Source organism: Coptis chinensis, chromosome 9 (genome assembly GCF_015680905.1).
Source record: "Coptis chinensis isolate HL-2020 chromosome 9, ASM1568090v1, whole genome shotgun sequence".
Lineage (NCBI taxonomy): Eukaryota > Viridiplantae > Streptophyta > Magnoliopsida > Ranunculales > Ranunculaceae > Coptis > Coptis chinensis.
In genome coordinates, this window is record NC_141464.1 from 46483789 (window position 1) to 46508729 (window position 24941).

At 37.2% G+C, this 24941-nt stretch overlaps 2 long non-coding RNA genes across 2 annotated transcripts; one reads left to right on the forward strand and one right to left on the reverse strand.

Annotated features, from left to right (window-relative positions):
* Positions 1-2522: 2522 nt before the first annotated feature.
* Positions 2523-3829, forward strand: LOC147476293 (uncharacterized). The gene is made up of 2 exons (XR_015209264.1): positions 2523-2733; positions 3443-3829. It is a non-coding gene; the product is annotated as an uncharacterized LOC147476293 (long non-coding RNA).
* Positions 3830-21949: 18120 nt separating this feature from the next.
* On the reverse strand, positions 21950-23300 carry LOC147476294 (uncharacterized). Its single transcript, XR_015208885.1, has 4 exons — positions 23164-23300; positions 22907-23075; positions 22631-22807; positions 21950-22026 (listed from the first exon to the last, which is right to left on the reverse strand). It is a non-coding gene; the product is annotated as an uncharacterized LOC147476294 (long non-coding RNA).
* Between the last annotated feature and the right edge of the window lie 1641 nt (positions 23301-24941).

Consider the following 24941-nt stretch of genomic DNA (forward strand, 5'->3'; position numbering starts at 1 on the left):
CTATTGCATTCTCTGAAGACATGAATAAATTCTACTTAATCTAATCTACCAACTACATCAACTATAGCAACTTTGATGTTCAAACAGTTCCATGGTACTTCTTCTTTGTTCAGTAAAATTTGTATAACTCTCTTTGAGTCAGAAGCTACTAAGATTTTTCTCTTCTCTATCTGTTCACATCCTTTAAGTCCCATCAAAATTGCCCTCATTTCCTGATATAGGACTGATCTCTCTCCTCCCGCACCTGTGTAAGCCAGTAAGACCTCTCCTTCACTGTTTCGAATGATTCCACCAGTACTAGTCCCATGATCTGTCATTGATCCATCTGCATTTAGCTTTGCTGTCTCATCATCTGGCTTCTCCCATATACAATAGATAGGTACCTGTTGCTTATAGTTTGTCGTGATACCAAGTACTTCCAAAAGCGGTCTGGCATCAGCTGTAATCTTAACTTTAGCTAGTTGTCCCTATAAGAAGACCTTCATATCATTCATTAAGTTGGTGCAGACAACTTGCCACGGTTTGGTGATCTTCTTAAATCTTCTATTGTTTCTCTCTGTCCATATAAAATTGATTGTCGCACGAGCAAAGACCTTATAGATTTCTGAAATTGTATTACTAGCTCCACATAGTCTCATAATTCTATGCCATTCACTGTTTGAGTTCATCACCTCGCCACTAAGACCAATCTGATTTTTAACATTCTTCCATAATGCTTTACTGTACTGACAATCGAAGAAAAGGTGCTTGGAGTTCTCCCTTGAACCGTTACATAGGCAACAAGCTGACGTTTGGAGCACTTTCTTCTTAATTAGTCGGTCTTGAGTCGGAAGAGTGTTGGCAAATAGTTGCCATGATATAAAAGAGTGCTTTGGCATAACAAATTTTCCCCAAACCATATTATACCAAATAACTTTTTCTCTAGGAATTCTTAAAGCTTCATAGGCAGACTTAGAAGAGTAGACACCCGAGGGGCTAGGAGGGGCTAGGTGTCCAAATTACTATATCTTCAGGCAGAAAAGAGTGATTGACTGTATCCAGGATCATCTTTTTTACTTCCGCTTCAGGTAAGTTTAAGACTTTGTCATTCCAGCAACCATTTGTAATAAGCGAGTCGACCTTGGCATCTAGTGGTAATTGATGGAATTGAGTTCTTGCATCTGGGATGTCTATAAGAAGAATGCTAGAGCACCATGGGTCGTACCAAACCCAAGTTTTACAACCATTAGAAATGATGTTTTTAATAAACTTTCTTGCAGTGTCTCTAGCCTTTAAGATGTTACGCCATACCCGTGAAGAGTCTGTTGGAGCCAGTGGCGGAGCTAGGAATTTGAGTGAGGGTGAGCCACCCAAACAACCAAACATACAAAAAAATAATTAATTTCTTTTAACTAATAATTCAAACTTAACCTAACCACAAAATAACTATATTTCGAACATCAAATATCTTATAAAATGATACAATAGGAACATTGGATCAAGAGTCTCTAAAATGTAATGTCCAGAGAAGAGGGCAAGAGCTGAAAGCAAAGAGACAACTAGACAACGAGAAATATTGAAGTGAGCTGCTAAGGTATGCAACCCTTTGCCTTGAGGCTGGAGTATTGTTGAGAGTAAAAGATCTCAATAGGAGCATTTTAACATTTTAAAACCCACCAACAAATATATAATGAAAACGCTAGTAGAACAAGATCACGCAAATTCCTTCTTGAACACCTTTCCACCAAACGTCCCTATTAACCAAGATCACATAATGGAGTTTACCGGCTTCACTAACGAATAACGAGTCCATTTCCACAATCTTTGACCAAAAGTCATCATATCCACATACCACATAAGGACCTATTTACGGTCATTATTTTCCAACACCCTAGCATGGGTTGGAACATCTTCAATCTTCATAAGGAACACCAATATCTTTGGGATCTTGCATCGCATAAAAAACTCATCCCTAAGTCCCTAACATGCCTCTATTGACTAAAAAAAAAATAAACTCCACCATTTAATTAAACACACCTCGGTCTCTCGGTTAAAATTAAGTCACATGACAACCATAATTAACACTAGAACACATTGACTCCCAAAAACTCCTAAATACAACCGAAATAGACCTAAAATAGACAATGACAAATTGCCCTTTACAACCAAAGTATTTAGTAAATTCACAACAAGAAATTAAGTAAGAGTTGCCATTAAATAATATGGTATATGAATCAGTACAAAAAGATCAAAAAGAAGACAAGAAACCAAATAATGTGAGTCTTACCTAGTTACTCCACAAGAAGTCAAGAAAAGTAGAAACTTTTTAGTAGAATAATTGAGAAGGGAGTTAAGTAGGAGAAGTGGAGCGCCTGAGGTTTGTTTGGGTTTATGGTGTTTTTTTTCCCCTTTTATTTTGTTTGTTTGTTTGTTTGTTTGTTTTTTTTTTTTTTGGTTCGACTGATAGTATATTTTTTTTTCCGGAAAATTGAGGGTGAGCCAGGGCGTACCCTTGGCCCCCCCTGGCTCCGCCACTGGTTGGAGCCTTCATCTTCCAAAAGAATTTATCCTTAATGTGGTGTTTCCAAGTCCAATCTGCCCACAAGGAGTTATCTTTCGCCACTAGTTTGAAAACTAGCCCACAGTATGCGGCTTGGTTCCACAGTCTGAGATCAATGATTCTGAGTCCTCCTTCCTGCTTTTTCAAGGCAGTTCTTTGCTTGCTCGCATGGTGCATGCCTTTCTCCATGTCAGGTCCACACCAAAGAAATTTATTACAAATATTTCAATTATTAGTTTGTTGTTTACACCAAATATTTTAATTATTATATTATTTGTTTAAATACTTATTTCTATAGACAAATAAGTGAAATTTGTTACTAAAAACCGAATGCTATATATATTGTACTCATGAAGTCATAACATAAACATTAAATTTATTCAAAAAAATGAGTAAAAAATAATTTTAAAAAAAGTTAAATATTAGAATAGGGTCCAGGCGTATGCCTGGGTCCAAAAACTAGTGTAAGACTGTAAGAGAATGCCCAGTGCTTACCCTGCTTGATTGTTCGTCCTGATGCATAACTATCAACACAAATTTGAGATTGCGTCTCATGTGCATAATGCTCATCAGATATTAATATTCTCCAATGCAAGGGACAATGGACATATAAAATTTGAGCCATGATCACCCATTTGCATTATGTAAGACAAAAAACATTTGACAAATAATGGCCGGGTTTAGGATAATTACATAACTGGTATATAAGTTAACTTTATTTTCTAATTATAAAAAATTACTTTTTTCGATGCTTATGGTACCACAGGGATCTCTCCCATAGGATTGTGTAAGTAGAAGTAGTACTCATAATCTCTTAATATGAAGATACGTGTAGAGATATTAAAAGTCCATGACAATTGACATGTATTAGTATCAACCTACAATATCTCTCATCTATCACAGGAATCTGAATCTCCTCGTCTCTCCATAATGGAGCTGCAGTTGTTACCCGTTATCTTCACCTTTCTCCGAATAACCTTGTTCATGGTGGTCAAATATATTAAAATTACCTCCAAGGCCATGGAAGCTACTGTTGAAGTATTTGAAGTATGAGTGTGTGTGCCCCTTATTTGCTCCTTACATGAGGGTGTGCGCCCCCTATATATAGTTGACATATGTAAAGTCCCACATTTCTATAAGTGTGGACTATCAATTTGGTATGCCGAACTGAACCGTATCTAGTCTTTTCTATTCTCATGTATTGGGCTAATTTAATACCCAAGATAGGTTAAGTATATATATGAAATCTCTGGGTAGAGTATGATAACATTCTCTAACCCTATTCTCCTAGCCTCTACTCTTCTCCATTTTCATTCTTGGTTTCCCTATTACAACAATGTCACAGCTCTGCTAGCATCACCACTAACATGGTATTGGAGCATCAGGTTCAAATCTAAGTTTCATGGTATGCTATGAGAGGTATCCCCAAAAATCAGTATATAAGAAAAAAAAAATCAATTATTTTTCAGTTTTCAGTATTCAAGTTTCAATCTTTCTCATAAGAAGAGACCAACAAAGTTTGAACTTCTTATGTCTCGATTCATAGGCACGCGCCAATACTTTTTCCCTCAATCATAGGCGCACGCCCATCTATATGAAATAGCATATTTCCGCTGGTGTTTGTTGATCTAGTCATCTATTTCTCTGGATGAACTTTTTTTTGAAGCTCTTTGGTGGTATTGTTTCTTTGAGTTAGAGATTTTTTTTTTCCAGCGAGCAGATCTCATTCTATTCTTTTTATGCTCTTGGGTTTACTGTTCACTGAACTATTCACTGTACTGTTTATAGTACTATTCATAATACTATCACAGGTACTTTTCACCTCCACTGTTTACAGCACTATTCACAGTTATTGTTCACGGTACTGTTCACCGCTGATTTGCTGATATGATCTTCCCTTTCTCTTGATTGACTCTATTTGGAAGCTCTTTGGCTGAAAAGCTCAAGATTTCCTCGACTTGTTTATGTATGTTTCCGCATCTGAATGTTTGTTAGAATACCCAACTATGCTTTATGGTAGTTTTCCACTTCCTCTTAGTATCTCTTGCTTTGTTTTTCGGTGTTTGTTAATTCTTATAAGTTATGAGAATATGGCTATTGTTGAATACAATATTGTTCTTTGACGTGGGCATTGGTTGATCTTTGGTCATATAAATACGTCTTTGCCTCTCTTTTTTAAGTGGGTATTGGTTGGTTGTATCGATCAGTTTGGGGATGGTTAGTCTATTTATTGCATTAGTATGTATTTGGTTTCCTCTATTTCAAGTTCAAGTCGGAATATACAAGCCTTTGTGTGTTCCAACTCCGCCTTGTATATTACAACTTATTGAGGGGGATAATATGGAGATATGAGGACATTAAGTAGTATATGAGGCAAGGACAATATGGAGACATATGTGGAAGAGTACTCATATCTTCATATTCTATCATGTCTTGGAGTACTCACTTCATGAGGGTGTGTTCCCCTCATACAAGGCATATCCAAGGGCGTGCGCCCCCTTTGCATCTCAACAATATGAGCAATGACATCCCCACTATTCAGTATTCATCTTTCAAGTAGCAGTTAAGCCTAAACTGCACTTATCAATATCCATGTAGCAGTCCAGCCTAAACTGCACTCATCAGTATTCAGGTAGCAGTCACGCCTAAATTGGACTCATGTTTCCAGGTAGCAGTCAAGCCTAAACTGCACTCATCAGTATTCAGGGCCTAAACTGCACTCATGTTTCCAAGTAGCGGTCCAGCCTAAACTGCACTTATCAGTATTCAGGTAGCAGTCATGCCTAAACTGCACTCATGTTTCTAGGTAGCAGTCAAGCCTAAATTGCACTTTCCAGTATTCAGATAGCATCCACACTTAAACTGCACTCATGTTTCAGTATTCAGGAGTACCCAGAATATTATTTTGTTGATTTCAACAATGATATTGATAGTAGCAGCCAAGAAGCGCACATTAAATCAGTGTTATTGTTTGCAATTTGTATTGTGACAGCCATAACAACAAATGGAGTGAGCAGCAACCAAGCAGTGCGCCACTAAACATGTGTTATGGTCACCGTTTGTGACTGTGGTACAACTTCAGTATTCAGGTTAGGCCATTGCCTAAACCACTAGTTTCATTTTCCAAAACATCTCAACAGTTGTTCGAATTCTTCAACTAAAGACAGCTCTATGCGAAAGGGAGAGCAGTATTCTTATATTTATTTCTGTCATCCAAGCTGTAATATGCATAATTTGACGTAATTACAGTTTGAGGGGGAGTGTTGAAGTATTTGAAGTATGAAGGCGTGCGCCCCTTATTTGCTCTTTACATGGGTAGGTTAAGTATATATATATATAACTCTGGGTAAAGTATTGATAACATTCTCTAACTCGATTCTCCTAGCCTCTACTCTCTTCTCCATTCTCATTTTTGGTTTCCCTATTACAACAATGTCACAACTCTCCTAGCATCACTACTAACAGCAACCAATCATAGGTCACTTGCGCCATGATAAGAGCCCAAAATTGTAGTTTTAACCCCTTAACAATATTACTTTTAGACCAATTATGTTATTAATAAGTAAGAGTTAGTACTGTTATTGTGTTCTTATGTATTTCAGGCATTAGAGTCGAATAAGTGCAGAAATGCGTCCCTTTTGTGAGATAAAGAAGCAAAGGTTGGTTGTTAAGAAGTTCTATGATTAAAAACCAATATTCAAGGAGAAAAAGTCTTTTTAAATCCCGGTCAAAGCTGAAAAGTCAAAGTCAACGCGAACAGAAATAGGGCACAAAAGTCAGCTAAACTTCCGAAGGTCGTATCATTGGACTCAGACCTCAGAATTGGGCTTACCTTACATCAAAAAGACCAGCTCGAAAAGTGCTTTCTACTGGTCCAAGCCTTGACCCAATCAGAGGAACAGAAGTAGACGAAAAGGCTGTTAAAGTCATTTCTAACTGAAAACCCCTTTGTAGACTGAAGTAATGAGGTTTTGGGCTCGATTTTCCGACCCAAAACATAGCTCCTCAGCCCATACACAAATTTGTGGATCTTGTCTCCTCCATATCAAGAGACAAAAGCTTAGCTCTTAAGTTACTTAGTTTTTAATTAGCTTTACTTAGTCTAGATCGAATAGTTAGTTTTAGATCTAGTTAATTAGCATCAAATTAGTGTTTAGAACAAGATTTAGTTTTTAGAATCAAGAATTAGTTTATATTTCAAGTTTTAGTTTAGATTTAGTTTGTAGCCTCCATTAGAACCTTTCAATAAAAGCTTTACTTAATTCAATTCAATTCAATTCAAGCTATTTTAATCAAGTTTAGTTTAATTTAATTATGTCTTATTATTATTGTTTATTGTTAATGAACTCAATGAAACTAGGCTAAAAACTCCATTAGAGGAGTTTTATGAAGTCTATGTGAAGGTTATGATTGTTCTTCTTTAGTTTTCTTATTGTCTTATGTGCTTCAAGTTCAAGTTCTATAGTTGTCTAGAGATAGAGATTATAGAAGTTGAACTAGAGAAAGGAAACTCCACAAAGAGATTTGTGGAGGAGAATTTCTCTTATGCTAATCATATCTTACTAAAGAGAATGCTAGGATTGGTTAGGGATCAATAATAAATTGTGGATATATCGATTTTGTTGTTTTACCTTGTGTAGATTAATAAAGGTTAAGATTAAAATATGAGAAACTATTTAGAATAATCATAGCTTCACATAGATGGATTAATCCTTCATCTATATTCTTTCAATTCATTAAATTCACCTTTTAATTGCTTAGTTAAATTAGTTTAATTTATAATTAGTTTTAGTTTAAATAAATCACAACACTACTCTCATTGTTCTCACCATTGTTTCCTTGTGTTTGATTAATTGAATTCGTTTAAGTCTAGATAGATTAAGAGTGGAACGAATCCTGACTCTCTATATCGTATAATGAATTGAGAGTAGGAATATTGATTTAAGCACTTGTTTAGTTTATTGATTATTGTGTTTACACATAGATGACCAGCTTTTTTTTGTGTATGTAGATGGTGTATGGTAGTTGAACAAAACAGAAGCGTATCAAAACCTAATTATCCCAAAATAAGTAAAGAATGAGTAGGGTATCGTTCCACTTTTAAGTGAATGTTATATGAAGGACAGGATTGGAAAGGAGGTTTAAGGGATTAAAAACTATGATTGTAGAGATTATAGATTCTAATACTAAACTAAACTAAACTAAATTAAACTAAACTATTGAGAATTTATAAGAGAAGGAATTTAAGAGATTATAATCCACCAATATTTTTAATCTATGACCTTTTGTTTCATGGTTGTTCTTACAAGTAGACTACAATTAGGCAATCGAGCGAGTACTGATGCCCTCTTGGATGAAACATCGTTAACAATTAACTCTACTTAAGGTTGTTCCTATGTTTATGCTATTAATATCTTCTTTCCTTTTATGTAAGCTCGGGCAGCCATTCAATGTATTACCAAGAGCAACCTCAAGGAGTACTTCCTAATAGGGAGGCCATTCAATGAATCACCACTTAAGGCAAACACAAAGAATACTTCCCCTAGGCAGCCATTCCCTGAGCTACCCCTTCTAAGGCAACACAAAGAATACTTCCCTAACTCTAAACAATTATACTACTATAAGAAAAGTAAAGAACACTAGCATGATATTAATATTGCAAAACATAAACCCTATTCTATACTTCCATCCCCTTGTGTGGGCAATAGAACTAATAACTAAAAACATAAAGAACTAACCTGATTGAAGAACACCATGAACCAGAAGAATCATTAAACCTTAAGCACTGGCTTCATCTCCTCCCTTGAAGGAGAAGATTAGCCTTCCATAAAGAAGGAAGAACACACTAAGAACGAGAAGAAGAAGAAGTCGAAGAACATAAGACTAGAAAGACTAATTTAGTAAAACTTCGACTAGTTAAAACCGATCTTTTATTATTAACCTCTCTCTTTTCAAGTTAAGAGACAAGAATATAAGTGAATTGGCAAATTACATGAGGCACTTAGGTCCTCTATTTATAGAGGTTACAATGAGCTCTAGAAGCATTCCAAACCGTCATTTGTTTCCTAATACAAATAGACTTCTTTCAAAGTCTAACTTCGTCTCCAAAACTGAGAAAGAAATTGGCTCTGATGTCGATCCATGCGACTGGATGCACTATTCATGCATCTCAGACGCGATCAATGTGTCTGGACGCTCGATCCATGCATCCCAGATGCGTAAGCCTATTTTGTCTCTTCTGCTCTATCCTTCTATCCTCTTTTGCGGGCTTTGGTCCAAGCAACAAATCATTTGGCCTTGGGCTTCCAAATAGGCTTTAAAATAGGTCCAAGTCATATCTTTAATAGCTCCAATTCCTTGGCCTTCTCTATGATTGTCCACGGGCTTCCCATGTGATCTTTAATGCTCCGAATTGCTCTGTTTTACCCCATTTTCTCTAATATTCCACAAAACTCTCTCTTTAACCTGTAGAATCATAAAACATAACTTAAAAACACTATTAGTCCACTAAAATGGCTAAACAAGAGGCATAATCAAGGGTTAAATAGCACTTTTTGAGCACTTATCACAACTCCCAACTAGCCTTTTGCTAGTCTCTTAGCAAATAAGATAAAAAAAAATAGATAAGTGATCAAAATCACATCCTAAAACAAAAATGAAATCCTAACTCATTTTCACAGGCATCGCGATTGCATTTATCATATGCAACAAGGCTTTAAACCTTTAAGTTCCCCAAAAAGGACGAGTTATAGTCTCGTGAGGGTTTTCAAGTGATATACCCACAAAATCAATCAAAAGCATCTTCAAGAATGATAGTATTTTTTTTTGAGAGAGAAATTCCTTACCCACTTAGTGCTTACTCCAATGAGGCGGTCTCCATTGCTAACTACATTGCTTGCAAAGACTCATAAATTATGATGGGAGATAGTAAAATTGACAAAATTCTTAATCAAGGCTTATGTGTGTACTTAGTCAATCTCCTATACTCTCTATCAAAGAAACGGAATCCCTAGTTTACCATAGGTAGATAATCTCGACTTTCAATCCTCACCGGTCATACTTTCAGAAAAGAATCTCTCAGAAGATGGTCTACTATTTTACCTCATGTATGTGGGGAAAAGAATAATGCATACGAACATCCCACATACTACGTTGAAAAATAGACTTCTGAATAAAAGTAGTCTCATGGAAAGAATGTCAATCACATATGAAATGTCGGGTCCTTCACTTTAGCATCCTCTCACCTATTCTAGACTTTGTACCATACTGTAGTGATAAGTCATGGGTTGTAACTTGGCTTGGGTATTGGTTTATGAAGGAAAGGTAAAAAGGATTCTAAGGTTGTTTCTGAAAAACACTAAGGGTTGCTTCATTCTTTGGAAGATTTCTTTAAATTCTGTATTGCAGAGAAAGTTCTTCCTTTGTCTTAGCTTTTCCATCAATTCTTTTCAACGCATTTTTTTTTTAAGCTCAGTGGTATATCCATGATTAGTACTGGATATGCTTGTTTTCCACTAGCTTCTTTCACTTAGAACAGAATGATATGATGGTCTTCATTGTATCTCTCTGGTATTTCCTTGTAATCTTCCTTTTGTGCTATTCTTCCGCTTTGTGCCCCTCGTATTCTCAGAAACATATGGGTATGGCTGATAAAGATTTTGGCTATACTCCTAGTCTGGAGTTGGGTAAAGGGTAAAGGGTTTTATGAAAGAAAATAGCTTATTGTAAGGCTCAAAAGGGTTTAACATGATGGTCCTACTAGGTGGGATAAAGGCTGAATGGGTTCACTACTTGACTTATCAGTATGATACTATGTTTCAAATAGACTACAAGACCTAATGGCTATCTCCACAGTTGATGTCACTTCGTGATTAACCAAATCAACAAAATAATGAGACTATATTACAACGACATAAAGAACTGAAATATGTTGAATCACTAAGACTCAGATTTTTTGTAAGAACTCTCCAAAAAATGGGTATAAAGCTCAAGTCTCACAGGCTAAGTCTAAAAATTCTACTTCCAGTTTACTAGGGGTTTAAATCTCTCTTCTAGTAAAAGTACATAAAACTGACCAAGTATTATGGTGGTGCCTTGATAAAGAATTCTATCAACAAGAACTATGTTCGAGCATAATAAATAGTCTAAGCGGTAATAAAATCAATAATATCAACTATCTATCAAACTCAACACTAAGCAGTATAGAATATATATCCCAGACTCATCATTAAAATTCATTTTTCTCATGCTACTGATATAGAAACAAAAATATTTTTGTTTTTGAAAACTAATTTTCGAAATTCATTTCTCAAGTACACCCTCCCCCTACTTATGCATGCATTGACCTCTATGTATAAAGAAGTAAATGAAATGGATGAGAAAAAGGTAGGATATTACCGTTAATGCCGAATATCAGAATTAGTTCAAGAAACAAATTTTTAGGTCTTTTTACGTCAGATCCCCAAGACGTAATGTGAGTCTTTTAAAGTCAGATTCTCAAGACTTTTGAGTCCTTTATAGTCAGATCCTCAAGACTAGTATTCCCACCCACTAGGTTCCACTTTGTAGGAATTCTTCTGATCTCTCTCAGCATGTGATTGACAAAAGTATACCTTGTACCAACAATTTTCACTTAATGGCTATAACCCAGGACAAGTTTCATAATGGCAATTCTTACAGCAACCTAGCTTACTTCCTGTAGACATTTTCACTTGATCTACTAGAATTCCTTCCTTCGAAACTTGGTGACCCAGCACTATCCCTTCCTTTACCATGAAGTGACACTTTTCCCAGTTCAGAACTAAGTTGGTATCGCAACAACGTTTAAGGACTAAGGAGAGATGGTATAGGCAATCCTTAAAAGATGATCCAAAAACTGAAAAATCATCCATAAAAACTTCCATGTATTTCTCCACCATGTCGTCAAAAATACTCATCATGCATCGCTGAAAAGTGGCCGGTGCATTGCATAAACCAAAAGGCATACGACGGTAGGCGAATGTTCCGAACGGACATATGAATGTGGTCTTCTCTTGGTCCTCAGGGTGAATATGGATTTGAAAATATCCTGAGTAACCATCAAGAAAGTAGTAGTAAGCTTGTCCAGCTAATCTTTCTAACATCTGATCGATTAATGGCAATGGAAAATGGTCTTTCCTTGATGCGCTATTCAGCTTCCTGTAATCAATGCAAACTCTCCATCCAGTATGAATCCTAGTTGGAATCAACTCATTGTTCTCGTTCTTGATCACTGTGGTTCCAGACTTCTTCAACACAACTTGAACTGGACTAACCCATTGACTATCAGAAATAGGGTAGATAATGCCGGCGTCAAGGAGTTTGGCGACCTCTTCTCGAACTACTTCCTTCATCTTTGGATTAAGCCTCCTCTGTGGTTGCTTAGAAGTCTTGGAATCCTCTTCCAAATGAATTCTATGTTGAACTATCATAGGGCTGATCCCCTTGATATCGTCAATTGTCCAACCTATAGCTGACTTGTGTTCCTTTAAAAGTGCTACTAACCTGGATTCCTACTCCCCAGTCAAATCTGATGCAATAACTACTGGGTAGGTTCCCAAATCTCCTAAGAAAACATACTTGAGTGTAGACGACAAAGGCTTCAATTCTAGCTTAGGCAGCTCCTTCTTAAGCTCTTTAGATGGTCCATCAGGCATAAGCGATTCAAACTTTTCTCTGAACTTGCTATCATCCATGATAAGTGATGAATCCAAAATCACATTGATTGCCTCGACACTAAGTTCCTCATAGTCTGAGTCTGTCAGAGCTTTCAACAACTCGTCAGTAGGATATGAATGAGTCAGATAATCCTGTGCTAACGCTTCAATCATGCATACCTCATTCACAGCATACACCTCCTGTGGTTGCTGTAACATATGGAAAATATTGGTCTCGACTTTCATATTACCAAAGGATAACGTCATATTACCATTTTGATAGTTGATGAGTGCATTTGCAGTGACTAACAATGGTCTACCTAGAATGATTAGAATGATTGGTATCTACTTACCATATGTAGATTCTGTGTCGAGTACTATGAAATCAACTGGATAATAGAAATCTTCAATTTTGACTATGACGTCTTCAATGATTCCTCTAGGTATCTTTACTGATCTATCTACCAACTATAAAGTAACATCAGTCGGTTTAAGATCCTTCAAACCTAATTTCTCGTAGACAAAATATGGTAGAAGATTCACACTGGCACCCAAATCTAATAAAGCTTGCTCCTCTAAAGAATCTCCAATTCTGCATGTAACAGTTGGACTTCCAGGATCTTTCAGTTTCACAACCGCTAGATTCTGTAGGTACGATGAACATCTTTGAGCGATAAAAGCTTCTTTCGGAATGTTGGTCTTCTTCTTCACTAGATCTTTCACGAACTTGGCATATGAGGGAACTTGCTTGATGGCGGTCAGAAATGGGATATTAATATGCAAATTCGGAAATACATTGCAAATCTCCTTGTACTGGTCATCCTTCCTGGTATTCACTAGTTTCGAAGGAAACGGTGCTGGCGGATTCTTCAATATCGGTTCTCTTCTTTCGGCTTCGGTTGGCTTGGTAACATATAGTGGAGTGACAGGTGGAGTCACTCGTGATGGCTTCTTCTTACTTACGTCCACAGTAGTTCCTTCAACTTCTTTTGCAACAGTTTCTTCAGCAGGTGGCACAACACTAGATATATCTGGAATGTTAGAACTGGGTGGGATGGTGGGGACATAAGTTACCTTAGGCTCTGCAAAATCTTTTCCTGGTTCATAGACAATCTTGTTATCAACTTTCTTGCCTGACCTCAGAGTGGTGATAGCATTAACTTGTTCATGAGTAATCTCCAGGTTATCCGCCTGCAGGACACCTCTTCCTTTCGGATTTGGCTTCGGCTGGCTTGGTAATGCTCCTTTCGATCTTTCCGTCAAGGCGGCAGCGATTTGCCCTATCTGGCCTTGAATGACACTAAAGTTACTCTCCAACTTCTGGGTTCTCTGATTTGTCTGTTTCAGCTCATTAATTGATAATGGTGGTGATAGCTTCTTCCACATATGGGATAATTGCTTTGCTCGACTGAGGCGTAGGGGCAATATATCCACTCATAAGATCTGGTACTAACTCTCTGTTTGTGTTGGGTTGGTATTCTTTGGTTCTAGTATGATTTGTTGGTTTTACGATAGTTCTTTGGCGGTCTTGAACCGATCTTCGTTTCTTCGAACCGATTTGGTGATTTTTGGAATCACGGAGGAAATTCCTCTGATTTGTATTTTGTGTCTTCCAATAATTCTGTCCCTGATTGAACTAGTTATTTCTTCCTAAAGAGTTGATACTACATGCCTCTCAGATTAGTATCGGATAGTCTGAACACTCTTGATGTGTGGCCTTCATCAGAACATAGCTCACAAATGGCATAACAAGGCTTGGTTGGCTGAGGTTTAGCTTCGAAATTGTTTGGTTTTGGAGGATTCATAGAGAACTAATCAAACTTCTTGTTCAGAGTTTCAAGTCATCGCTTGATTTGGGTCTTCTTGAATTTGGTTGCCAAATTGCTTCGGCACCCCCTCCACTCTAGCTACGTCCTCATTGCTAGTACTCCATTGTTGAGTGTCTTCAGCTAAATTCTCAAGAAAGTTGTAGGCTTCCTCTCCATCCAATGATGTAAACTTACCTTGATGCATTGATTGTATCATCTGCTTGTTCATAGTAGATAGTCCTCGAAAGAAAAAATGAGCGATTATTAAGCTCTTATCATAACCATGATGTGGACATGAGACTAGCAGATTATTGAATTTCTCTCGGCTTTGATGATATTCTTGATCACCTTCCCTTTGAAATTGCTCGATGGCTTGCTGCATGGCATCTGTCTTCCTACAGGGTGGGTAGAACTTGTTCATAAACTTTGTTCTCAACTTCTCCCGATTCTTGATTGAATTGATCGGCTATGCGCTTAACCATTCGGATGCTTTACCTTCGGTGAGAGTGGAAAAAGAATTAACTTGATACTCTCACCCCGATATTCTGTTCTTGAAAGTTCTAAGGATCGATAGAAATTTGTTCATCTGCGAACATAAGGTTTGAACATTAATCGAACCATTGAACTTTGGAAGCATAGAGATTACCATGATGCTTTAAGTTCAAACTAGTTAGCTTCGCTCGTCTATGAAAAACAATCTTGCTTGGTGAGTCTCCAATGATTGGGCTTAATAGAAATCGCCGGCTTCTTCCTCCTCATTGTGCTTGCATGGGTGGGATAGCTTCAGGATTATTGGTGTCCAAAAGACCTCCATCATTGCGTGCGGCCATTGTATCAATCTCGTCTAGTATTCTTGTGAGTCGGTTGTTAAACCTTGTCCACCGTTGTGTTCTTACCGAACGATGATATAGACGACGGGGCATACACTAGAAAATGCTATGCGAAAATCGTAAAAAAAAACTATCCTACTATGCTTGAATGCAATTAAACTAATATGCAACTATTCTAAATTATACTAAAATGCAAAACTACTTTCCTTCAACTGGGTTAGGCTTTGCAACTAGTATCTCGCCCGTTGTCTAAAGCTGTCTCTTCTAGGGTTATGGTGAATCACTTGGATTGCTTAAGTACCACGACCCACAGACGATAACTCGTTTGTCAAGATTCAGACAAGAAACACTAAAGTTTGATATTTCACTGTGTTGGCTTACAACTTCAATTGTTGAAAAGGTCCTAAATGCAATTATACTAGAAAACAATAAAACTAAACTACAATGCAACTATACTAAGAATAAAATAAAAAGAATGAAGATTCGACTAACCTGGATGGTAGATCTTATCTTCGAGATGTCCTCCAAGCTTCTCTCTTTCTCAAAAGGATGGATGATGCGGCTAAAATTACCTCAAGATCCAAACTTCTAATCTTGAAGGAAAACGTTAAACATAAATAACTTAAACGGCAGCGGCGCCATTTGACCAACTTCTTTTTGTGTATGTAGATGGTGTATGGTTGTTGAACAAAACAGAAGCGTATCAAAACCTAGTTATCCCTCAATAAGTAAAGGATGAGTAGGGTATCATTCCACTTTTTAAGTGTATGTTATGTGAAGGACAGGACTAGAAAGGGGGTTTAAGGGATTAAAAACTATGATTGTAGATATTATAGATTCTAATACTAAACTAAACTAAACTATTGAGAATTTATAAGAGAGGAAATTCAAGATATTAGAATCCACCAATACTTTTAATCTATGACCTTCTGCTTCATGGTTGTTCTTACAAGTAGACTACAATTAGGCAATCGAGCGAGTGTCGATGCCTTCTTAGACGAAACATCGTTAACAATTAACTCTACTTAAGCTTGTTCCTATGTCTATGTTATTAATATCTTCTTTCCTTTTATGTAAGCTCAACCAGCCATTCAATGTATTACCGAGAGCAACATCTAGGAGTACTTCCTAATAGAGCGGCCATTCAATGAATCACCACTTAAGGCAAACACAAAGAATACTTCCCCTAGGCAGCCATTCCCTGAACTACCCCTTCTAAGGCAACACAAAGAATACTTCCCTAACTCTAAACAATTATACTACTATAAGAAAAGTAAATAACACTATCATGATATTAATATTGCAAAACATAAACCCTATTCTATACTTCTATCCCCTGGTGTGGGCAATGGAACTAATAACTAAAAACATAAAGAACTAACCTGATTGAAGAACACCATGAACCAGAAGAATCATTAAACCTTAAGCACTGGCTTCATCTTCTCCCTTGAAGGAGAAGACTAGCCTTCCATAAAGAAGGAAGAACACGAAGAACGAGAAGAAGAAAAGTCGAAGAACATAAGACTAGAAAGACTAATTTATTAAGACTCAGCTAGTTAAAACCAATCTTTTATTATTAATCTCTCTCTGCCTCAAGTTCTGGAGACAAGAATATAAGTGAATTGGCAAATTACATGAGGCACTTAAGTCCTCTATTTATAGAGGTTACAATGAGCTCTAGAAGCATTCCAAACCGTCATTTGTTTCCTAATAGAAATAGACTTCTTTCAGAGTCCAACTTCGTCTCCAAAACTGAGAAGAAATTGGCTACAGTGTCGATCCATGCGTCTGGATGCACTATTCATGCATCACAGACGCGATCAATGCGTCTGGACGCTCGGTCCATGCGTCCTAGGCGCGTAAGCCTATTTTGTCTCTTCTGCTCTATCCTTCTATCCTCTTTTGTGAGCTTTGGTCCAAGCAACGAATCCTTTGGCCTTGGGCATCCAAATAGGCTTTAAAATAGGTCCAAGTCGCATCTTTAATAGCTCCAATTCCTTGGCCTTCTCCATGATTGTCCACGGGCTTCCCATGTGATCCTTAATGCTCCGAATTGCTCCGTTTTACCCCATTTTCTCTAATATTCCACAAAACTCTCTCTTTGACCTGTAGAATCATAAAACATAACTTACAAACACTATTAGTCCACAAAGATGGCGAAACAAGAGACATAATCGATGGTTATATAGCACTTTTTGAGCACTTATCAATAGAGAGTTAGTTTACTTAACTTTTGACTTTATCAAATGGCGTCGCTGCCATCTTAAACTCTTTCAGGACAAGAATTCAATTGCTTGAATCCAAGGGGCAATCCCCCATTCTCAACCCACCCACCCTTTTAATTTTGCATTCTTATTTCTTGTATTTTCGACACTGGCCACTGTTTTAGGCATAGGGGCTGCGGATTCACAGAGGAAAACACTGCAATAAAGGTATTTGTAAATTTTGAAAAATTCTGAACATTTACAGGCGTAATCCTTAAGGTGTTATTGATTTACTGTAATGTTTTCAGATTTTTCCTAGTTGTTTTACCTAGTGAACTAATGCAATCTTTACAGTGCTGCATTTCAGTTTTCAAGCTGTAAGTTCTTGAAAAACAGACTAATAGGGTTACTTAGGCAGTTCTAAAAAATTTAAAATTTTTACAGGAGTATCTATCATAAGTCAAGAGCTTGGAGTAAAAATTTTATGAGTATTTTATTTGTTTTGACCAGCTAACTAGTGAATTGTTTTCAGTGTGTTTCTGCAGTTTTGCAAACACTTAATTTCTGGAACACCAGGCAAAAAAGATGGTTTTTAGAACTCAAATTGCTCTAAAAATTTTACAAGACACGTAGGATTTGTCAGGAGTCTCTAGTAAAATTTTGACGCTTGTTGGCTCTGTTTTGATTAGTTAACCATTCAGTTGTTTGTATTGTGTCCAAAAACTATTTCACAAACTTTGAAGGGTAGTAGAAGGACTTTCATAGCTCCAATTGATCTAAAACTTTACAGGATACTTGATAGATGTCTTAGAAAACTACTGTAAAAATTTCAAATTTTTTGGAGGAAGTTAGACTTACTGTACATTGACAAAGGCAAGAGCGCGACCTGCGCACATGTCAGGCAAAGTTTGAGCGCCCGTGTCAGGCAAATTCTGAGCGCCCCGCGCCCTCCATAGGCAATTCTTGAACGTGCCCTGCGCTCAAGTGCCTGGACTTTGAGTCAAGCAAGAGCATGCCCCACGCCCTTTATAGGCCAATTCCAAGCGCGCCCGCGCCCTCTTCTAAATAAGCCCGATTTCACAGGTTAGTTCAAACTTTCATTTGTTCAAGTTATTCAATGTTTCTATCTTCTTGAATACACTGAGATCGCGTATACAAGACGCTATTCAAATGCATAGCAAGGAGGCATTTAGGTACTCTTTCTGTCACTCCTCATTTCTTTTGTCAGAGGAGTTTAATTCTAGTATAATCAGGCTTGTTTTTCATAGACATAAATACCACACGCCTATTTAGAATTTCACACACTACGCCTGTATCAATGGCTAAAAAACCAGAGACTCCTCTCTCTGATTTTTATAAAGCACTAAACGATGGCCCTAAGTCGTGCATCATTCTTGCAGACCTAGTGGGGGATTTTCGAATTCTCCCGAATATATTTAACTTGTTACCGGTTTTCCATGGTTTAGATCACGAGAAGCCTTATCAATACATGTGTAGGATAGAACAAGTTCTCACTACATTCCATCATCCTAGCGTAAGTCCGAATCAAGTTAAACTTAGGGTGTTTCCATTCACCCTAGCCGACAAGGCTGCATCTTGGTTAACTGCCCAAACGCCAAACTCTGTGGACTCATGGGCTAATCTTGTTCAATTGTTCATGGAACAGTTTTACCCACCACTGAAGACCGATGAAATGCTTTAAAAGATTCATTTCTTCCACCAGAACCCTCATGAATCCTTTTTAGAGGCCTGGAACCGTTTCACTGATCTTCTCATAGAATGTCTGCATCATAACCTTGCGAAAGACACGCTTGTTCGTGATTTCTTCAAGGGGCTTTCACATTATCATAAAAAGGTTCAAAATATCATAATTGGGGGTAGTTTTCTTAGTAAAGGAGCCTTGGAGGCTTATAAATTCTTAGAAGATCAATCTAAGAGGAACAACAATTGGGGAGGTAACGACTCTTCCCGCTCCACTCCTTCTTCTGAGGTTAAACCTAATCCCGACCTTAAAACTCTTATCGATGTCCTCACTAAAAAGGTAGATGTCATATCTGTTAAACAACAACCTACTCCTGTCATGAACATTAAATCTACTCGTTGTAATGTCTTTTTAGTCTTGAGCATTCCGACTTCTATTGTCCTCTTGTCTATGCACAACCACCACCACAACCATCACACTTCAACTAGTTAAGTCAACCTCAAGGACAAGGAAACTTTTTTTTTTTTTTTTTTTTGAAAAGATGCAAGGATTTTGTAGGTCCCCATCTGTATTATAACCTTTCATAAGTTAACATTACATCATCCTCTACTACAGAATTCAACTTGATACATAAATGACAAGGAAATTTAAGTGACCAAAATAGATGTTTAGTGCCCATGACCCAGAACTATCAACATCAAGACATGAACATTCAACAAGCCTTAATTCCAGTTCAACTATCTATAGACAAAGTAGTAGTGACCTTGTTGGAAAAACAAAATCAAATTATGCAACAAAACTCAAACTTGATGAAAGATCAGCATGATCAAAACTCTAATATGATGAAACAAACGATGCAAATGATGCAGTCTTTGTGCCAAAAGGTTATTGACATGTCTCCTAACCAAAATAATAACCAAACAAAGGTTTTCGAGGTCAAGCGAAGCCGATCCTAAGTCAACAAACACCGCCTGTGAAATAAACAGTAGTCACTGTAATGGTAATATAAACCAAGGGGACCTACGGGCAGTCACTACCCTTCGTTCAGGAAGAGTAGTTGATAACAAAGTGATTATGCTTACAGATCACCCGCAAACGGAAGCTGAAAATGAAACCATACCGAATACTGTCATAGAAACTAAAGACCCTACAACTATAGAAGTTCGAGTCCAACCACAACCAAGAGGTATAACCTTACTAAATACCACCATAGAAATTGATGATCCAACACCTGTAGAGGTTCCAATATGGACACCTAGATGGAAAATGGCTAAAAATAACGCAAAGACTAATAATACTTTTGAACCTTATGCTAAATATAGAGATAAACCACCGTATCCCCAGAGACTAGTTGTGCCTAAAAAGGACGAGAATTTTGATGAGATTAGGGAAGTGTTTAAAAATCTGACTATAAACCTACCTTTTCTAGATGCTATAAAAAGTCTACCTGGACAAGCTAAGTTTCTAAAAGAGTTTTGCACCAAGAAAAGGAAAACCAACATACCCAATGAAGCCTTCTTAACTAAATAATATCCCTCTTTATCTGAACATAACAGAATTGTTAAGTACAAGGACCCTGGTCGTCCTACTGTACAATGCACCTTAGGTGATACCTTCATAACAACTGCTTTATTAGACCTGAGAACGAGTATTAACTTACTCCCTTTTTATTTATATAAACAACTAGGTCTAACAAAACTTCAACCAACCAAAATGACTTTGCAGTTAGCCGATCGTTCTATTAAGTATCCCAAGGGTGTAGTTGAAAATATTCTCGTTAAAGTTCAGGATTTTTACTATCCAGCTGACTTTGTTATTCTTGACACAGAAGTTGCTCATGATTCCATTCCCATCATCTTAGGGCGTCCTTTCTTGGCAACCGCCAATGCCCAAATCAATTGTCGGGATGGCTCAATGACTCTTTCTTTTGGAAATCTTTCTGTGAAAGTTAACATGTTTAGACAAAAGAAGAGACAACTAGGTTTTCCTGTAGAAGGAGAAGTGAAGTCCATTGAGAGTTTTGTACCTCACATTAGTGCGACTGACACTTTAGTCCCCACACTAGTAGATACCCCTCTTATGGAAGAAGACAAGGATCACAATTTCTACTCCCTAGACGTAGATAACATCGAGGAAGATTTCCTTCAACTCTTTTGTAACCTTTCTTTGCCACCTCGCGAGTCCCCTCCTATTGACATCCACTTATCTCTTGACGCCATGACGAAAGAAGAATTTTTCACTCTCTATCCCTGTGATTCTTCTTACCCACCTATTGAGGAATGTCTTGCATATCTCAAGGCCTCTGATGATATAGAACTCACTATACCAAAACAGGACATCCCTAACAGTCAGAAACCGTTACTAAAAATATTTGTAACGGTTTTTATCGCGATCCTGAAGGGCGTTGCTAATTAGTTATTAATATTAAGTAGCGGTTTATAACCGTTACATAATTATTTATTATAACGGTTTCTAACCGTTACTAAAATATTTACTAACGGTTTTCTTTGCTCAATTGTATTACTCTTTAGCAACGGGTTTTATAAAATTAGTAACGCTTTGTGGTGTTACTCTTTTTTAACATCAGTAACGGTTTTATAACATTAGTAACGCTTTTTTGTGTTACTCTTTTTTAACATCAATAACGGTTTTATAAAAATAGTAACGCTTTTTTGTGTTACTCTTTTCTAACATTAGTAACGGTTTTATAAAGTTAGTAACGCTTTTTTATGTTACTCTTTTCTAACATTAGTAACGCTTTTATAAAGTTAGTAACGTTTTTTTGTGTTACTCTTTTTTCTAACATTAGTAACGCTTTTATAAAATTAGTAACGCTTTTTTGTGTTACTTATTGCAAAGCTTAGTAACGGTGAAGAACCGTTACAAAACTATTTCATATGTAAAAAAAAAAAAATCCCCAAAACCACCGCCCCCCCCCCTTTTTGGGAGACTACTTAACCTGCATAAAGATGCCCCCACTTATTGGGTATTTTACAACCGTCCATAATATAAATAAGAAATCTTACAAGTACATCCAATCACATAATCTTTTATTAAAATAACATCACCAAAACGTCTTTCATAAATAGGACTTGCCACGAATGAAATACACACTTGTTTTCCAAATCAATGGGACTTGTCCTTAAACTCAAGCTCTCATATCATTTGTACAAAACTAGCACCTTCAATGGTTAGTTGTAAGCATCAGGGGATGACTTTGGGATGGTATCATCAAGTGCAGGGACTACTTCAAGTGATAACTCATGGCTCTGTTCCACATAATTATGATGCATTATATTAGGGATCTCAAAGGCAAAAAAGTTAGAACATAAAAGAGTGATACTTTAAAATTCTGAGCTAGAGGCTATTACTACCACGTACCACAAGAACGGATCATTTTCCAGCTATATTGACTAAACTTGCACCAAACACAATAATCGAAAGAGCAGAACAAAATCTCATTTGTATGTTTAAGCTACTAAGCATATCAAAATGGTCTTTAAAAAGCACATTTCCAGTGGATTTAGTAAGCAAACAAGCATGCCTCATGGCAGAAGCCAGAAGGAATTCAGTTCAGTAATAACGGACGTCATTACTATTTACTAGTCTAGAATATGTTGTTTCAGCAAAGAGATCATTCTAATACCATTCCATACCCCTAACCAGAATAAGATCTCGATCGACTCACACTTAAGGAAACCGGAATTTCAACCAATCAGAAGTTCATAGACTAGTTGGCACTGAAGGATTTAGCTAGTAGCTTATGTTTTAAATGTCACCGCAATTTCCAAATTTTACAGACAAGATGATTTAAATATACGATAATGGAGTGTTAATAACTTAAAAAAGAAAGCAAGGAAAAGCACCAATTACCTCCTTCCATTGGCCACATCTGTAATTTCAGCTCTAGTAGGCAGACCTGACTTGACAAGTGACTCCAAAACCTGTGTTGCCCAGATGACTGGAATGTGAGCAGCTCCACATATAGATATAATTTCTTCTTGAATGTCTGCTAGCCTTACCCATCCACATTCTACAGCAAGATCACCTCTGGCAAAATAAAAATAAGAGTGAGAAATTAATTGTCATAAATGCTTCACCACTGCAGCATGTACAAGGCGATCAGAATAGACGATAAGCTTTTATTACGGCCACATATAACCACGACTTGGCCAATTGGACGCCCCATCGATTCATCGAATAGTGCATCTCCTAGAGCCTTGGCAGTTTTCTTAACAGGACCCATCCCTTCACCGCCTCCCATTAGCAGAACTGCAGGAAGTTTTGGATCCATCTCTAGCTCGTCTCTTAACTGATCCTGTTCGATAAAATTGGGTTGGAATACATTGCTGTTGTTAGTTATAAGAAACCAGGTTATATACTAATACATTACTGTCAAAACCAACCTTCGAGATTATTGCGCAACAAAAAGAAGGCCTGATGGGCAAGCCAAATACTCGAATCTGAGAAGACTCTAGGCCATCTAATAAAGCCCTCTTGGCTACCTCCTCTGAGGGGCAATAGCATCTCATCACACCAGTGTTGAACCTGGATAGAAATGTTTCTTTATTGACCGACTCCACCAAAAAAAAATAAAGGGGACAAATAAAAATGAAACTTGAAATTAATATAACCAACCATGCGGTGGCGGTATTAAGGTCTGTAAATGACTGTAACAAAGACTGGTTTCTTCAAGGCCCCGCCACTTGAGCACCCACAAAGGAATATGTTGCATGAGAGGATGAACACTAATGATAATGTCCGCTTGTACTCCATCGGACCGGGCCTCCAACTCTCTTCGGTTTGCACAATAACAAAATGTTAAAAATGAGAAAAGAGCATACTTGAAAACACAATTAAGATTCAAATAGATTGACGTTAAACTTCTGCAGTCTTTCTAACAACTAAAGCAAGGTCAATAATCAAAGTGTGAGGCGAGAACCTTTACTGATTCGGATGGTTGAGTGAACTGGTACCCAACAAGATATTCAAGGTTCTCGCCCTTGGGGATCAAAAGCGTTAACTGTGGCACTATCTGCTTCTTAGAGAAGGTTAATTTCTTTAACGCCAACGTGTCATAATAGAACTAGGACCGGAGTGATATCTATCACCTTGCCACGCTCACTCAAATTTGGCTCAAAAGTTGACCAAGGGATCCCAAATACGGTGTATCACTGCATCATACTTCCTAATTGTTGAGCAGAGATCTTAATCGATAATTGTGACTCTTAGAAGAAATATAATCATAATTAATAACTAAATCATAAGCATCAATATCATTTTTCTAAAAATAAAACTTCACAGGAACAAAAGACAGTGACGAAATCAGAATAAAGTCCTGAGCCATAAAGGGTCGTTTCTTTTTTTAGCATTTCTCCGCGTTTTATTGTTTCTAACTTCATTAAAACTTGTACCAACCAACTTCCAAAGATATAAGTTGAGAGATAGTACCAGTAAACTATAAACTCCTCTTTATCTTAAATGTTCAATTGACATCTTCTCTGGAAAGCCTTCCTTGCTCTATATTGATAGCTGCTTAAACTTGGTGCTAGAGTTTGTTTAGTGTCCCCGCTAGTAGCATTGGAAATTTGGAACTTTCAAGAAACCAAAGAGAAGACAAGTAAGTGCCACCTCTCCAAATCACACAAGGCCATGTTCCCTTTCACCCTTTAACTTGGGGCCAACCCGTCCTTGCCACATTCACTATGTCAGCCAAAGCCTCGGTGAAGAACTTAGGTGAGTAAGGCCAGGTCAACTCAAATATCACACTTCAAGCAAACATAAACAAGGATTCAACAATAGAAACAGGCTTGCCACGAAAGGATTCAACCCGTCCTTGCCACGAAAGTATTAACACGTTTTTTTAAGAAACAAATGAATACAGGCTTCTAGCATCTATATACCCTTTATATATTGTTCTATAGTATTGGATACCGTACACTATATACTTGACATTATCTGAAAATTGAAGGTATTCAACTGAATATCCTAAGACCCTCCTGGGTCCGTCCCTGCTTATCCATACACAATACCATCCTCATTAACATAAAATGGTTTGACTACCCAATATTTAACTTCTAAAAACATAGTCCGAATTCATCTTTGTATAGCAAAATCTCTCGCCTAGTTTGATTGCTATAGTCAAAGCGATAATAATAATAGAAACCCATGATACTTTAGAAAT